At 46.4% G+C, this 17,503-nt stretch overlaps 1 long non-coding RNA gene across 1 annotated transcript in view; it reads right to left on the reverse strand.

Moving 5' to 3' along the window:
• The window catches only part of LOC146027223 (uncharacterized), a 74,860-nt gene extending 60,448 nt beyond the window's left edge, over positions 1-14,412 (reverse strand). Inside the window, exon 1 of the long non-coding RNA XR_014454718.1 lies at positions 14,149-14,412. This is a non-coding gene — a long non-coding RNA (uncharacterized LOC146027223). The remainder of the gene's footprint in view (positions 1-14,148) is intronic.
• Between the last annotated feature and the right edge of the window lie 3,091 nt (positions 14,413-17,503).

The raw sequence follows: 17,503 nt of genomic DNA on the forward strand, positions 1-17,503 counted from the left end.
TCGCTGTATACTGATAGGGAATTAAAATAACACTTCAACTCGGTTACAGAAGTTTTACAGTCAGAGAGGCAGATGGGAGATAGCAGCGGAATGTTCTGTTTTGTATAAAGGGAAAATCCTGACCTAGATAAGCAAAGTCTGAGTAACAAAAAGTGTAGCGGGCGTGATAGAGACACAGCGGTCTGAGGAAATGCTGGGGTGTCAGTAATTATATTCCTTCTATACTGACTGTGCAACTGTGGATCCAAGCTGTTATCGGGGGCACTTATGGCGGAATGTGGGGGTACTTACGTTGTGGCAGCTCCGGAAGGGGGGGGGGGGGGCGGTGGCCCGTGCCTTTTTCCGTTTATTTTTAATTGTTTATTTCAATTTTTCTGGATTCTAAGTGTTTGAAACTTACACCATAGGATTGCACCTGGGGGACACAAGCACCCAACCTCTGAAGTCTTGGGAGCATGGGAAAGGGGGGGTGTTAGGTTATTGATACAATACAAAGTTTGCTGCTGTGCATTGTATTTGAGAGATTTGATTGGAATTGATTGGAATGATTTTATACAATTCATTATTACATTTTATTTATAAGGCGCCACAAGTGGCCGCACATTTGGCAACAGTAGGGTGGTACCGGTTACACAGAGCATAACATCCTCCAGTCTCCAAACCTTCAAGCGTTCCCTGATAACTCACCTCCTCTGCCAGCCTATCAGATTCCAGAACCGCCCACAATACCTTTATAAACCTCTCCTGTCCAATCACATCCCCGCTGTACAGCACAAACATGCTCTCTTACTTGCTCTCTTATTTTCCCCCTGACCCCTGGGCCAACATTGCTGGGTCACCGTATCATTCAGCCCACTAAGGACCTCTGCAATCTGGTGACCATTATGCAATATAGAATACCTACCCTTGTGTATCAGTGCCTATTTCCCTATAGATTGTAAGCTCATGAGCAGGGCCCTCCTGCCATTTGACTGTCTCTAACTACCCAGTTTGTTTTATCCCTATTTCTAATTGTAAAGCGCAGCGGAACTTACTGCTCTGTATAAAAAACTGTTAATAAATCCATAATAAATAACATTCCATACACAGAGCACTAGTAACAATTCCCAGTACATAAAACAGTTGAGCAAGGGAGTAATTAGTGAAGGGTGGAACCTTTCTGGAATAATGGCAGCACGACTAGCAGCAATGGGACTGCTGAGAGACAAAGGGCTATAATTCAGAGCTAAATGTCCGCCGAGAAGGTGAAGGTTGTTACTGAAGTGCTGAGAGAACAGGAGAGAGGTGGACCCTGCTCCTAGGCGCTTACAATCTAAGTGAGAGGGGAGACAGACAGGTGACATGAGGTGTGACAACGTGGATGAGGAACAGAGGGCAGGACGTAGTTGAGGTAGAGTTGGCTGAGGTAGAAGAGAGGGGTGAGCAACCTGGTAACCATCTTATTTGGTGGAATAATCAAGAGCCAGGATTAGATAGAAAGATGCAATGACCACTCTGGTAGAGAGTTGACGGTCATTGGTCAACCGCAGGGTATGTAGGGCGATGATGTAGGAGATGTAGGGAACATTGGAGGTGGAGAGGACCTTGTAAGTGAGGAGTTTGAAGTGGATTCTGTAGGGAAATGGAAACCAGTGCAGGTTTCTGCCAGAGAACAGACCGGAGGGGAGCGAGATGGTAACATGGGAGTCCACTTAGTAGAAGGTTGATTACTGAGTGTCTAATCAGTTTAGTAGCAATGTGGGAGAGAATGACTGGAACCGATAGGATTGAGCCAGAGATTGCACACTGGGAGGGTTAAGGAAAGGGAGGAGTCAAGGGCGACAAGCAGAGTTGGGGAACGGGGGAGATGATGGAGCCATAAGATTCAATTTTGTTTTCTACTGGTCTTCTACTGAAAACACCGGAGAAACTCCGGCCAGTCCCAATTCCACTGATGTCCACATTTCATGGCTCTTCTCTAAAACCACCGCTTCCACCAAGCAGGTGCATCTGAACTTCACAAACCCGTAAGTAGGGAATGTCCCTATCAGCGAGTTGGAACTTAGTATATTACATGTGGGATTATTAGATTTGCCCGGATAATGGGGATGCAAATTGTAAGCGTTTGTAACAACAAGTGTTTGTTAGCTAAAGGTTACGCTAATAAATATTCATGGGCAACGTTGTACATAGCTGACGATCAGTTCTTCTCCTCGCTGATGGAAGTCTTTATGTCTCCTCTGTCTTCCTCACAGACAATTAATGAGTGAAGATGAAACGGAGACACGATTACGGCACAGTTCATTCCGGCTTAGCACTTTATATTCGGCGCTCGCGCACCAATGAAATAAGCGACATGACTTGTTCGTGAACAGAGGGACGCGCTCTGTCTCGCTTGCACACCGCGGCCTTATTTACGTATTTATCTCACACAACGAACAACATTAATTTGGCTCCGGTTCTCAGGCATTACATCTGTTGACTAATTTATTTAACATCATTTTCTGCTAGTTAGATATATATTTACCAGCCCAGTCCTATCCGATTTTTTTTTTTTACTTCTCATTAATCAAAATACATTTCTTATCCTTCCCTATACTTTCCCCTCCGTTATTCTCATTATACCAGTCCTGGTAATTAAAGGTTACATGAGAAAATGTTTTCCTACAAGAAAGAAAGAAAAAAAAATCTTTCTCATGATTGATACAACCTCCTTCTACCCATCGCTGAGTGTATAACGAGCGTAATTACTGATGTGCGGATCATAATACCAGAATATGGGCAGTACGGACGGTGTAATGGTTATAGCATTACTGCCTCACAGTGCTGAGGTCATGGGTTCTATCCCCACCATGTGTTATATATACGGGGCAGTACGGACGGTGTAATGGTTACATTACTGCCTCACAGCACTGAGGTCATGGGTTCTATCCCCACTATGTGTTATATATACGGGGGCAGTACGGATGGTGTAATGGTTACATTACTGCCTCACAGCGCTGAGGTCATGGGTTCTATCCCCACCATGTGTTATATATACGGGGCAGTACGGACGGTGTAATGGTTAGCATTACTGCCTCACAGCACTGAGGTCATGGGTTCTATCCCCACCATGTGTTATATATACGGGGCAGTACGGACGGTGTAATGGTTATATTACTGCCTCACAGCACTGAGGTCATGGGTTCTATCCCCACCATGTGTTATATATACGGGGCAGTACGGACGGTGTAATGGTTAGCATTACTGCCTCACAGCACTGAGGTCATGGGTTCTATCCCCACCATGTGTTATATATACGGGGCAGTACGGACGGTGTAATGGTTATATTACTGCCTCACAGCACTGAGGTCATGGGTTCTATCCCCACCATGTGTTATATATACGGGCAGTACGGACGGTGTAATAATTACATTACTGCCTCACAGCACTGAGGTCATGGGTCCCCACCATGTGTTATATATACGGGGCAGTACGGACGGTGTAATGGTTAGCATTACTGCCTCACAGCACTGAGGTCATGGGTTCTATCCCCACCATGTGTTATATATACGGGGCAGTACGGACGGTGTAATGGTTAGCATTACTGCCTCACAGCACTGAGGTCATGGGTTCTATCCCCACCATGTGTTATATATACGGGGCAGTACGGACGGTGTAATGGTTAGCATTACTGCCTCACAGCACTGAGGTCATGGGTTCTATCCCCACTATGTGTTATATATACGGGGCAGTAAGGATGGTGTAATGGTTAGCATTACTGCCTCACAGCACTGAGGTCATGGGTTCTATCCCCACCATGTGTTATATATACGGGGCAGTACGGACGGTGTAATGGTTAGCATTACTGCCTCACAGCACTGAGGTCATGGGTTCTGTTCCCACCATGTGTTATATATACGGGGCAGTACGGATGGTGTAATGGTTAGCATTACTGCCTCACAGCACTGAGGTCATGGGTTCTGTTCCCACCATGTGTTATATATACGGGGCAGTACGGACGGTGTAATGGTTATAGCATTACTGCCTCACAGCACTGAGGTCATGGGTTCTATACCCACCATGTGTTTTATATATACGGGGCAGTACGGACGGTGTAATGGTTATAGCATTACTGCCTCACAGTGCTGAGGTCATGTGGGTCATCCCCACCATGTGTTATATATACGGGGCAGTACGGACGGTGTAATGGTTAGCATTACTGAGGTCATGGGTTCTATTCCCTCAGCACTGAGGTCATGGGTTCTATTCCCACCATGTGTTATATATACGGGGCAGTACGGATGGTGTAATGGTTAGAATTACTGCCTCACAGCACTGAGGTCATGGGTTCTATCCCCACCATGTGTTATATATACGGGGCAGTACAGATGGTGTAATGGTTAGCATTACTGCCTCACAGCACTGAGGTCATGGGTTCTATCCCATGTTATATATACGGGGCAGTACGGATGGTGTAATGGTTAGCATTACTGCCTCACAGCGCTGAGATCATGGGCTCCATTCCCACCATGTGTTATATATACGGGGCAGTACGGACGGTGTAATGGTTACATTACTGCCTCACAGCGCTGAGGTCATGGGTTATATTCCCACCATGTGTTATGTATATATGGGGCAGTACAGACGGTGTAATGGTTAGCATTGCTGCCTCACAGCACTGAGGTCACGGGTTCTATTCCCACCATGTGTTATATATACAGGGCAGCACGGATGGTGTAATGGTTAGCATTACTGCCTCACAGTGCTGAGGTCATGGGTTCTATCCCCACCATGTGTTATATATACGGGGCAGCACGGATGGTGTAATGGTTAGCATTACTACCTCACAGCACTGAGGTCATGGGTTCTATTCCCACCATGTGTTATATATACGGGGCAACACGGACGGTGTAATAGTTAGCATTGCTGCCGCACAGCACTGAGGTCATGGGTTCTATTCCCACCATGTGTTATATATACGGGGCAGCACGGATGGTGTAATGGTAAACATTACTACCTCACAGCACTGAGGTCATGGGTTCTATTCCCACCATGTGTTATATATACGGGGCAACACGGACGGTGTAATGGTTAGCATTACTGCCTCACAGCACTGAGGTCATGGGTTCTATCCCCACCATGTGTTATATATACGGGGCAGTACGGATGGTGTAATGTTTAGCATTACTGCCTCACAGCACTGAGGTCACGGGTTCTATTCCCACCATGTGTTATATATACAGGGCAGCACGGATGGTGTAATGGTTAGCATTACTGCCTCACAGTGCTGAGGTCATGGGTTCTATTCCCACCATGTGGGGCAGTACGGATGGTGTAATGGTTATAGCATTACTGCCTCACAGCACTGAGGTCATGGGTTCTATCCCCACCATGTGTTTTATATATACGGGGCAGTACGGACGGTGTAATGGTTATAGCATTACTGGCTCACAGTGCTGAGGTCATGGGTTCTATCCCCACCATGTGTTATATATACGGGGCAGTACGGACGGTGTAATGGTTATAGCATTACTGCCTCACAGCACTGAGGTCATGGGTTCTATCCCCACCATGTGTTTTATATATACGGGGCAGTACGGACGGTGTAATGGTTATAGCATTACTGCCTCACAGCACTGAGGTCATGGGTTCTATTCCCACCATGTGTTATATATACGGGGCAGTACGGATGGTGTAATGGTTAGAATTACTGCCTCACAGCACTGAGGTCATGGGTTCTATCCCCACCATGTGTTATATATACGGGGCAGTACAGATGGTGTAATGGTTAGCATTACTGCCTCACAGCACTGAGGTCATGGGTTCTATCCCATGTTATATATACGGGGCAGTACGGATGGTGTAATGGTTAGCATTACTGCCTCACAGCGCTGAGGTCATGGGCTCCATTCCCACCATGTGTTATATATACGGGGCAGTACGGACGGTGTAATGGTTACATTACTGCCTCACAGCGCTGAGGTCATGGGTTATATTCCCACCATGTGTTATATATATATGGGGCAGTACAGACGGTGTAATGGTTAGCATTGCTGCCTCACAGCACTGAGGTCATGGGTTCTATCCCCACCATGTGTTATATATACGGGGCAGCACAGATGGTGTAATGGTTAGCATTACTACCTCACAGCACTGAGGTCATGGGTTCTATTCCCACCATGTGTTATATATACGGGGCAGCACGGATGGTGTAATGGTTAGCATTACTACCTCACAGCACTGAGGTCATGGGTTCTATTCCCACCATGTGTTATATATACGGGCCAACACGGACGGTGTAATGGTTAGCATTACTGCCTCACAGCACTGAGGTCACGGGTTCTATTCCCACCATGTGTTATATATACGGGGCAGTACGGATGGTGTAATGGTTAGCATTACTGCCTCACAGCACGGAGGTCATGGGTTCTATCCCCACCATGTGTTATATATACGGGGCAGCACGGATGGTGTAATGGTTAGCATTACTACCTCACAGCACTGAGGTCATGGGTTCTATTCCCACCATGTGTTATATATACGGGGCAGTACGGATGGTGTAATGTTTAGCATTACTGCCTCACAGCACTGAGGTCACGGGTTCTATTCCCACCATGTGTTATATATACAGGGCAGCACGGATGGTGTAATGGTTAGCATTACTGCCTCACAGTGCTGAGGTCATGGGTTCTATTCCCACCATGTGTTATATATATGGGGCAGTACGGATGGTGTAATGGTTAGCATTACTGCCTCACAGCACTGAGGTCATGGGTTCTATTCCCACCATTGGGAATGGTGTGGAGTTTGTATATTATCCCTGTACTTGCGTGGGTTTCCTCCGGGTACTCCGGTTTCCTCCCACAATCCAAAAATATACTGGTAGGCTAATTAGCTTCCAACTAATTAACCCTAGAATGTCTGTGTGTTTGTACATGTGGTAGGGAATATAGATTGTAAGCTCCACTGAGCCAGCGACTGATGTGAATGTTCAACTATTCTCTGTACAGCGCTGCAGAATATGTGTGCTATATAAATAACTGGTAACAATATTCTCTGTACATCGCTGCGGCCTATGTGTGCGCTATATATAAATAACTGGTATTTTTTAATATATATGATGTCTGCATGTTTTTGGTGACGAGGATTTAAGCTAATTTCAGGAACATTTCTGGAAACTTGCTCCCCGGGTTACCTCGGCTTTCCGGTACAATCTAGCGAGTCTATTGGCGGATAAGTGTTACAGTATAACACCTTTCTCGCGGCTGCCTGTACGCCGTTTTTCTAGCGTCCCTGTTGTGATTTATCTCCAGCCTCAGACGATTTCCTACCATGTACCGTATTGAATTTAAATGATTCTGAGCTTAACCTTTGTGAGTTATTGCCAGAGGAGGTTCCTTTTGCAGCTGACCCTATAGATCACAGTATACGGGTAACATTTGCACCTCCCTAATAGTGTACAGCAAGTGGCTTTTATTCTGCGGTGTAGATAAATGATGAAATTTTACTGAGGTTCTTGTATTCGCTGCTGGAACATATCACAATGAAGATGAATGGCTGGAATGCAATATGCTCATATGCTTAATAACTAATCTTCAACTATATATTTTACGTCTGGCGGACGACCTTTATTCCTTGTATATTTATTATCTGCAGCGAGGTGTTTGTGAATGAGAATTCTGATGTTAATAATGCACGTTGCTGTGACGATACTAATGTAACAGCGGGAGGCCGGGTGACGCACCGACAGTCGGGATTCCGATGTCTGAGAAACGACCATCGGAATCCCGACTGTCGGAGAGTTTTATCAGACCCGTCACAACAAAACAGGCCACAGATCTAAAAAGGCAAATGTACTAAGCAATGGCAAGTGATAAAGAGGAGAGAGACACCTAGCAGCCAAATAGCTCCTAACTGTCTTTTTACAAATGGAGCCTATAACATGGCAGGAGTTGATTGGCTGGTCATTTAGCTCTCTCTCATTTAGCTCTCTCTCGTTTAGCTCTCTCTAAGGCTTAGAACTAGTCCCCCAATTCCCTACTTTTATTTCCACTGATGTTCACCTGCACTGTGGCGCGATGTCGGCCGTCATGATATTTTTTTTTACTGCTAGTAATTCGCAGACATGCGCTGTTTCCTTCTTCCTGACGCCACCTGTGACAATCACTGTGACTGTGACCTATTGCCTCACACCTCCTTATACACCTCCCTTCACCCACCTATAAGGCTGTGCCTCACACCTCCCTTACTGCACACCTCCACCCACAATAAAATCTAGTGCCTCAAACCTCAAAAAAACACTTCCTTCAACCACATTTAGGAGTGTCTAACACCTCAATACACATCTTCTTGCCTGATATAATCTGTGCTGCTCCATTCCCATCCTCACATCATGTCACTGCCCCTGTCACATGCAGCCCTGTCCTCACTGACACATCACTAATCTCCTGATATGCTCTGTGCTGCTGGGGACCCTGCTCCTCCCACTGTATAACTCTCAGCCTGTGGCTTCCTGCTGCCCCCATTCCCCTCCTCACATCATGTTACTGCCCCTGTCACATGCAGCCCTGTCCTCACTGACACATCACTCATATACTGATATACTCTGTGCTGCTGGGACACTGCTCTTCCCACTATATAACTCTCAGTCTGTGGCTTCCTGCTGCCCCCATTCCCCTCCTCACATCATGTCACTGCCCCTGTCACACACAGCCCTGTACTCACTGGCACATCACTCATCTCCTGATATACTCTGTGCTGCTGGGGACCCTGCTCCTCCCACTATATAACTCTCAGTCTGTGGCTTCGTGCTGCCTCCATTCCCCTCCTCACATCATGTCACTGCCCCTGTCACATGCAGCCCTGTCCTCACTGACACCTCACCCATCTCCTGATATACTCTGTGCTGCTGGGGACCCTGCTCCTCCCACTATATAACTCTCAGTCTGTGGCTTCCTGCTGCCTCCATTCCCCTCCTCACATCATGTCACTGCCCCTGTCACATGCAGCCCTGTCCTCACTGACACATCACTCATCTCCTGATATACTCTGTGCTGCTGGGGACCCTGCTGCTCCCACTATATAACTCTCAGTCTGTGGCTTCCTGCTGCCCCCATTCCTCTCCTCACATCATGTCACTGCCCCTGTCACATGCAGCCCTGTCCTCACTGACACATCACTGATCTCCTGATATACTCTGTGCTGCTGGGACATCATCCAATGATATGATCATTAGCGTACTGGTAGAACCATGACATACAGTAATTGTTACCAGGCGTATAGAATGTGGAGAGGAGCCTCACCCTCACACATGTTACAGTACCCCCCCCCCCCCTCCCCACCCCCGGAAGGATATACACTGCTAGTAGAATTGATAGAACATTCCTCAGTGCATTGAACTCGCTTCCCACATACATTGTTTCCATGGCGTATCTCTATTATTGCTGACCGCCTGGCCCGCCGCACTCTGCTCCGTGCTCCGGATACATTTGCTCATATTATAGGGAGACAGGGAGAATACAGAGATTCTGGCCCAGGAGTGACGTCGCTTCTGTTGGTTTTTGGGGATTTCCCAGGGAGGGGTCCCCTGTACAAAGTGACAGCTAGTGTTATTGTGGGGTTCGGTGCTGGTAACTACGTGACATCCTCCTGTATCTGGCTGCAATAACAGTGACTCAGATATTCCTCCCGGGTGACAGGCAGTGGGGGGACATGTAGCGGGGTGTGGCTGTCTGTATACAGGGCGATCCTGCACCGGCAGCCATAGTATCTATCCATTTACTTATTCATTATAGGAACCACTCCAGGCTGGTATTTAACAGTGATGGGTCATTAGGTCGACCACTGTACGTCGACAGGGCTTGGTTCGACACATGTGTGAAATCCATCATGATATATATCCACTTCGGTGAATCGGTTTCTCTGTTCTTAGGACAGGTGTTCAGTACTTCACATGAAGACAATTCTTTATCAATAGCAAACAAGTTTATTATTTACAGAAACAAGTATAATGTGTTTCAATATCGTCCGTTCAATAGTTACAATATAAATAACAACAAGAAATTACAATTTTTATTACACTGGAACGCGGATGTTGATCCTACACTGTAATCCTCCACTCCTGCGCTTCTTTACTCTACACATAAATATATGACTAACCCTACCTTCTTGCTACAATGCAAACAAGTTTAATGCAATTTCACTTACCATTTACATATACTAAATGCAATATCCAATATTCATATAGCCATTACAGTAAATATTAGAGATCTCTTTTCTATCGGGTACCGGCATGTATTATTGCGCAATAATTATTAAACATTACCCTAGTCTTGTTGTGTCTTTTGTGTAACTGCAGTTACTGTACTTTTCCTTTAAGCGCTTACTAAGAGGAGTACAGTATGTCTTTTTATCCTGCAGATGTTAGAGTCTCACGCTGAGAATATTTTACCACAGCGTATTTGTAATCCAATAGTGTAAACTCTGAGATTATCAGGCAATGTCTGCAAATAGCAATAATGTATCCATTCAAGTAACTCCTTCTATGTGAATGCTGTCACTGCTGAATATTTCCTTATATCAGTAATGTAGATGACTGAACTGCATTACTCTATGTTCGCTGCACGGACAGCTCAGTTCCTTAGTAGAAAGCCCACGACACATACAATAATGTTTCCAATATTCAGAGCTCTCCTGGCTGTGCTATATGTCGCTCTGTCCTTAATAAATCTTTCTTTCAACACTTGCCGGCTTATCAGTCTCACCATATACTGCAGTGAAAGTAGACAATGTTCTGCACCGACTCTGCTCCCTTAGTACTGGACGTTGCTGGAGTAGGTTGCTACGGTGACAGATACTGTTGTCGGGCACTGGCTGACCGGTATGTGTAACTACTAGCTAGCGGTGAAACCCTGTAGGTATATGATCTGTTTACTCAAATGCAGGATCCTCAATGTAAATTAGTCTGGACATTTTATGAGGTAATCCTCACTTTAGCTGGATCATAGTTTAACTCTCTGCCTGAAGTCTTTGCGGTGCTGTATAAATACTGTCCTGTATACAAATGTACTGTTCCTCAGCTAAGGCTGTGTGATGTTCCAGCAGTACAGCACTAGGTATACTGTCCTGTATACTAATGTCCTGTTCCTCGGCTAAGGCTGTGTGATGTGCCAGCAGTATAGCACTAGGTATACTGTCCTGTATACTAATGTACTGTTCCTCGGCTAAGGCTGTGTGATGCTCCAGCAGTATAGCACTAGGTATACTGTCCTGTATACTAATGTCCTGTTCCTCGGCTAAGGCTGTGTGATGTTCCAGCAGTATAGCACTAGGTATACTGTCCTGTATACTAATATACTGTTCCTCGGCTAAGGCTGTGTGATGTTCCAGCAGTATAGCACTAGGTATACTGTCCTGTATACTAATGTCCTGTTCCTCGGCTAAGGCTGTGTGATGTTCCAGCAGTATAGCACTAGGTATACTGTCCTGTATACTAATGTCCTGTTCCTCGGCTAAGGCTGTGTGATGTTCCAGCAGTATAGCGCTAGGTATACTGTCCTGTATACTAATGTCCTGTTCCTCGGCTAAGGCTGTGTGATGTTCCAGCAGTATAGCACTAGGTATACTGTCCTGTACACTAATGTCCTGTTCCTCAGCTAAGGCTGTGTGATGCTCCAGCAGTATAGCACTAGGTATACTGTCCTGTATACTAATGTCCTGTTCCTCGGCTAAGGCTGTGTGATGTGCCAGCAGTACAGCACTAGGTATACTGTCCTGTATACTAATGTCCTGTTCCTCGGCTAAGGCTGTGTGATGTGCCAGCAGTATAGCACTAGGTATACTGTCCTGTATACTAATATACTGTTCCTCAGCTAAGGCTGTGTGATGTTCCAGCAGTATAGCACTAGGTATACTGTCCTGTATACTAATGTACTGTTCCTCAGCTAAGGCTGTGTGATGTTCCAGCAGTATAGCACTAGGTATACTGTCCTGTATACTAATGTACTGTTCCTCAGCTAAGGCTGTGTGATGTTCCAGCAGTATAGCACTAGGTATACTGTCCTGTATACTAATATACTGTTCCTCGGCTAAGGCTGTGTGATGTTCCAGCAGTATAGCACTAGGTATACTGTCCTGTATACTAATGTCCTGTTCCTCAGCTAAGGCTGTGTGATGCTCCAGCAGTATAGCACTAGGTATACTGTCCTGTATACTAATGTCCTGTTCCTCGGCTAAGGCTGTGTGATGTTCCAGCAGTATAGCACTAGGTATACTGTCCTGTATACTAATGTCCTGTTCCTCAGCTAAGGCTGTGTGATGTTCCAGCAGTATAGCACTAGGTATACTGTCCTGTATACTAATGTACTGTTCCTCGGCTAAGGCTGTGTGATGTTCCAGCAGTATAGCACTAGGTATACTGTCCTGTATACTAATGTACTGTTCCTCGGCTAAGGCTGTGTGATGTTCCAGCAGTATAGCACTAGGTATATCACGCATAGGAAGCTGTGCTGGCTCCCTGAATATCAATTCCTGCAGCTTGATACTATTAGATCAGGGATCGCCAACCCGTCGCTCGCGAGCGACGGGTAGCTCCCCGGGTGGTTACTGGTAGCTCGCCTGACCTCTTGGCGGCAGGAGGTCAATGTCGCAAGAAAGCGACCTCCTGCTTCTCCCCTTCCGTGCAGCGGTTGTTGCTTGGTGACAGGAGGTCACTGCCGCAAGAAAGTGACCTCCGGCTGTAAAGTTCCTCACTTTGCAGCCGGAGGTCACTTCGTTAGTTACTGCGTGCGGCGTGCGTGAGATCACTGGCCGCGGCGCGCCTTCTGCTACAGGACACATGCTGGTCCTGCACTCTGATGTCGGCGCTGCTTCACTGGACCGTGGGGCAGCTCCCAGGGCCTCCCTCACTACCTCCTCTCCCTGGCGACAGCAGCAGGAACAACAATGGTGAGTTGTTCTGCTGCTCGGAAATTCATTGGGGCAAATGTGTTTCTGGCACTGGGGCATATGTATTGCTGGTATTGTAGCACTATTGGGGGCATACCTGGCACTTTTGGGGGCATATGTGTACCTGCCACTATTGGGGGCATACCTGTACTTGGTACTATTGGGGGCATACCTGGCACTATTGGGGGCATGTGTATCTGCCACTATTGGGGGCATACCTGGCACCATATTGGGGGCATATGTGTACCTGGCACTATTGGGGGCATACCTGTACCTGGCACTATTGGGGGCATACCTGTACCTGGCACTATTGGGGGCATACCTGTATCTGCCACTATTGGGGGCATACCTGGCACTGTATTGGGGGCATATGTGTATCTGCCACTATTGGGGGCATACCTGGCACTATTGGGGGCATACCTGGCACTATTGGGGGCATGTGTATCTGCCACTATTGGGGGCATACCTGGCACTATTGGGGGCATATGTGTACCTGGCACTATTGGGGGCATACCTGTACCTGGCACTATTGGGGGCATACCTATATCTGCCACTATTGTGGCATACCTGGCACTATATTGGAGGCATGTGTGTATCTGGCACTATTGGGGGCATATATGTAAATCTGGCACTGCACTATTGGGGGCATATGTGTATCACACCCCCACTTTTATTGGCATGTGGCTACACCTATTTTTTTGGCGCGTGCCTATGGCACGCACACACAGTACCGCCAGAGTATTTATTTACAATGGCACCAAAATTAGGCAGCCATTGTTTATCTGGCACTGCTGCGGGGCATTGTTTTTATGGCATTAGTGCGGGTATTGGTGGCATTGTGTAACTGCCACTGCTGGTGGCATGTGTATATATGGCACAGCATCTGTTCAGAGAGGCTGGGGGCATGGCCTTTGGCACATGCCGATGTCCCTTATCCTCTGCCTCCAGCGTTGGGAGGTATGTATTCAGCATATTGGACATTGCAGTGTGTGGCATATCGTGTCTGGGGCATTGTGGTATGTGGCATAATGTGTCAGGGGCATTACAGTGTGTGGCATAATGTGTAAAGGGCATTATTTGGTCATTAGGCAGATTTCTTTCTTTTTTTAATTTTAGTAGCTCTTCGGGTGGCTTATTTTGCCGCGAGTAGCTCACGCCCCAAAAAAGGTTGGAGACCACTGTATTAGATAGTTAGCCATTCCCCTCCTTTGCTATATATATGGTTGTCAGGGCGAGACTCACCACACCTCTCTTATGACTGCGGATTAGTATTCTCCTTTGCCTCTGGCCGGGACTGCCCTCCGGATGCTGCGTCACTGCTGATTCTCCACCTCAGAGACCGCCTGTCAGCACCGCTGTCCGCCCTGCCTGCTGTGTAGCTCTGCCATTTACAAATCTCCTCAGGGATTCTCCATCTTCCCCTCACAGACTGCACAGCACAACTGTTCCTCACTCTCAACTGTCTCCCCTGACCCTGGTCATGTGACCAACTCCTGACCTCTTCAACAGTTGCAGAGGCTGCTGGGAATTGTTCATTTCTCAGACAATGTCCCCTGTGGGGATAGCATATGTTTATAGCACAATATATCTTATATTAAGAATAACTAGTATGGCATTGTATGCCTATAAATCACTTCATGCACATATATATGAATTTATCACACATGCAAAAGGTCGACAGGGATAAGGATGACATGGACAAAAGGCCGAGACAAGTATTAGGTCGACACTGGGAAGGTCGAAAGTCGAAATGTCGACATCTGTTTTTCATGGTTTTTCTGTATGATTGTTGACATGGACACTGCTGCACTCGGCACACTAACATATTCTCCCGCCACGCTGTAATGGAGGGTAGGGCATTAAATACCGCCTGTCGGCACATGTCGGCTCAACATCTTCTCATTGTCGACCTAATGCGTGTGTCGACCTTTTGACCCTGTTGATCTTACCCACGTCATGCATTTTCATGTGTCGAACCAAGCCCTGTCGATCTTCATTGACCTTAATGGTGTCGACCTTAGACCATATCGCAGTGCCTCGTGCCTCATTGTTTGCCGCTAGTTCCCAGTAAACTGAATATTGATTCGGGACACAAAATGGCCGTCTAGTGGTTGTATACATATTATTAGCGTGGCCCCCGGGCTGCACAACCTGCTGTGTTACTTACAGACGGGAGAGGAAGCGGCTGTATCAGTTGTCGGATTCCTCCGTATGAGACGCAGTCTGGGGCTGCAGCTGGAAGAAATGGCTGGCTCCTAGCGCAGGGATTTATATCCATAATTAGGCACAATTTGGAGGGATTATTGGGTTGTAGGGATCAGTATACAACCTGTCTAGGAATGCTATTAATGCAGATTGCTCGTCTAGAGTTTGGGGGAAGAAGGGAATAAAAAAGCAAAATATGTGTGTGTATATATATATATATATATATATATATATATATATATATATATATATATATATATATATATATATATATATATATATATATATATATATATATATATATATCAGATGAAGTCCTGTTCTTTATTCTGTAGCAGGTAATCAGCACAGGCAAGTATGGTTCCAGCATTGCAGCATACAGGTGTCACAGCACAGTACAAACTCCTCAGTATGTTCCCTACCATAGCCCACACCCCCCGGCCTATCACCTGGGCAGCTTCTCCACCATCAGAAGCCCTGACCCTCTGCCCTGGAAACACTTATATCAGGAGAGCACAGGTGCTGCTAATCAGCCCAACCCAGATAACATCAGTTTTCCTGCAGCTGCTGCTCTAAAACCTGGATCCACGATACCCTCATGTGGATTCAACACCAGAATCCTGACCGGCAGCCACAACACCGGCTCCAGAATCCTGAAATCAGAGGAGATGATGGCACGGGAATCCTGTCAGTCAGCCTATTGCTCAGACGTATGATGGGGTTCGTAGCGTTAGGCAGGGGGTTAGGTTTAGGCACTAGGGGGGCTTAGTGTTATGTTAGGGTTAGACTGCAGGTAGGAAGGGTAAGCACTAAAAAAAAGGGTTTAGGCCATAGAACTAACAGGGATAGTAAGGGTTAGGCTGTGGGTGGAGCATAGCAGGGGTTAATCTGCTGGTGGTGGGGTGGGTATGGGTAGGGGAAGGGGTTATGCATACTTACCCAGCCCCTGTCAGAATTCTGTTCAGCGGGATGACGCCGTCTGCCTTCTGACCGTCATCATCCCGTCCGTCGTCACACATACTGAGTCCGAAAGAGGTTTATCCCATTCTATCTAGGAAGATAACTGTGGCGGGTACAGTAAGTAATTCTCGGTTCTAAAGGGCTGTTTCTTTATGAAAAGGTTACGTGTTCATTCCCCACCGAACTTCAACAGAAATTATAAAGGTGAGATTCTCATAGTTAAAGTTTTGTGAAACAATATTGGAAAGGTCAGCGGCTCTCAGCGCCGAGCGCTCCTCTAATAACGCTCTAATTTGGGGAAATGCTGCATTTTTTAAAGGTTATTAAGTAGTTTGGAGCTGGCGGGTTGTTTTGTGAGGGATCACTTCTCTGGATATTTAAACTTAGCTTTGTCTGAAACCTTTATTAACAGGTAACGCCCTTGTGTTGGGTGCGAAGCGCTGAGTATTCTGTAACACCCGCGTCTTATCTACAGATTGTCAGCGCGAAGTTATCCTTATACAGTGTATGTGGATGCTGGATCTGGAACCCATGGTCATCACCAGGGCCACTGAGAGTGTGTGGGGGCTGGTAGTACCAATCACTAGGGCTTGTAGGAGGTGGGGGAGTGGTGGAGGGGGGTAGATGGTAGATAGATCACACTTATCACCCTCTCCTGGATGTGCCCCTTTTAAATGTGTAGTACTGAAATGTTGTGGCCACTCCTCCTGCAATAAGGCCCTGCCCCTGAGAGGTACTGGGGCCCAACACAAATCTCTGTGGCTCTAGTCAACACCAAATTCTGGGTTTACTTCTTTGTTGTGTTTTGTGCTACTGAAGATGTCTTCAGTTGTTGGTTGTTGTGTTTCTTCCTCCTGGTTTGTCTACAGCGAGTGACCATGTATTCACCATCGGGTTAAGTTTAGGTGACTTTACCATTGTAGAATATTTTACTTTGTTGCCTAAAAAACCCTCATGGGCTGCTTTTGCTGAGCCCACAGTATATCTAGCTTATGTCACATCATCTGTAAACATTAATGTCACATTCTGTCACCTAGTGCACGAAACGCGTTGTTCCAGGAATTTCGGACAACTGCGGGAGCGGAGCCAGAAGTTTCCAATACCCGAACTTCTGAAGAAAGTGAAAGCACCGGCAAAAGACAAAGAGCAGAGGGGCTCAGTTAGGAAAGGGATATCTAGCTAGCCCACCCTAGTCCTCATACATAGAGCAGGATCCCCTCCCCCGGCAGCGATACCCACCGGATCGCTATATCACCATCGCACCAATATAAAGAGAGACGGATATACCACAATTTACCGGACATCTCTGCCGCCACCACAGCTCTTCAAAAAACAAAAAGCTGTAAACCAAAAGATATTTTGTTTTTATCTGTTTTTATACTCATGGTATGGCATGCTTATTATATTTATTCACACAATTCATTTAATTACA

Source organism: Crinia signifera, chromosome 8, assembly GCF_055691185.1.
Source record: "Crinia signifera chromosome 8, ASM5569118v1, whole genome shotgun sequence".
Taxonomy (NCBI): domain Eukaryota; kingdom Metazoa; phylum Chordata; class Amphibia; order Anura; family Myobatrachidae; genus Crinia; species Crinia signifera.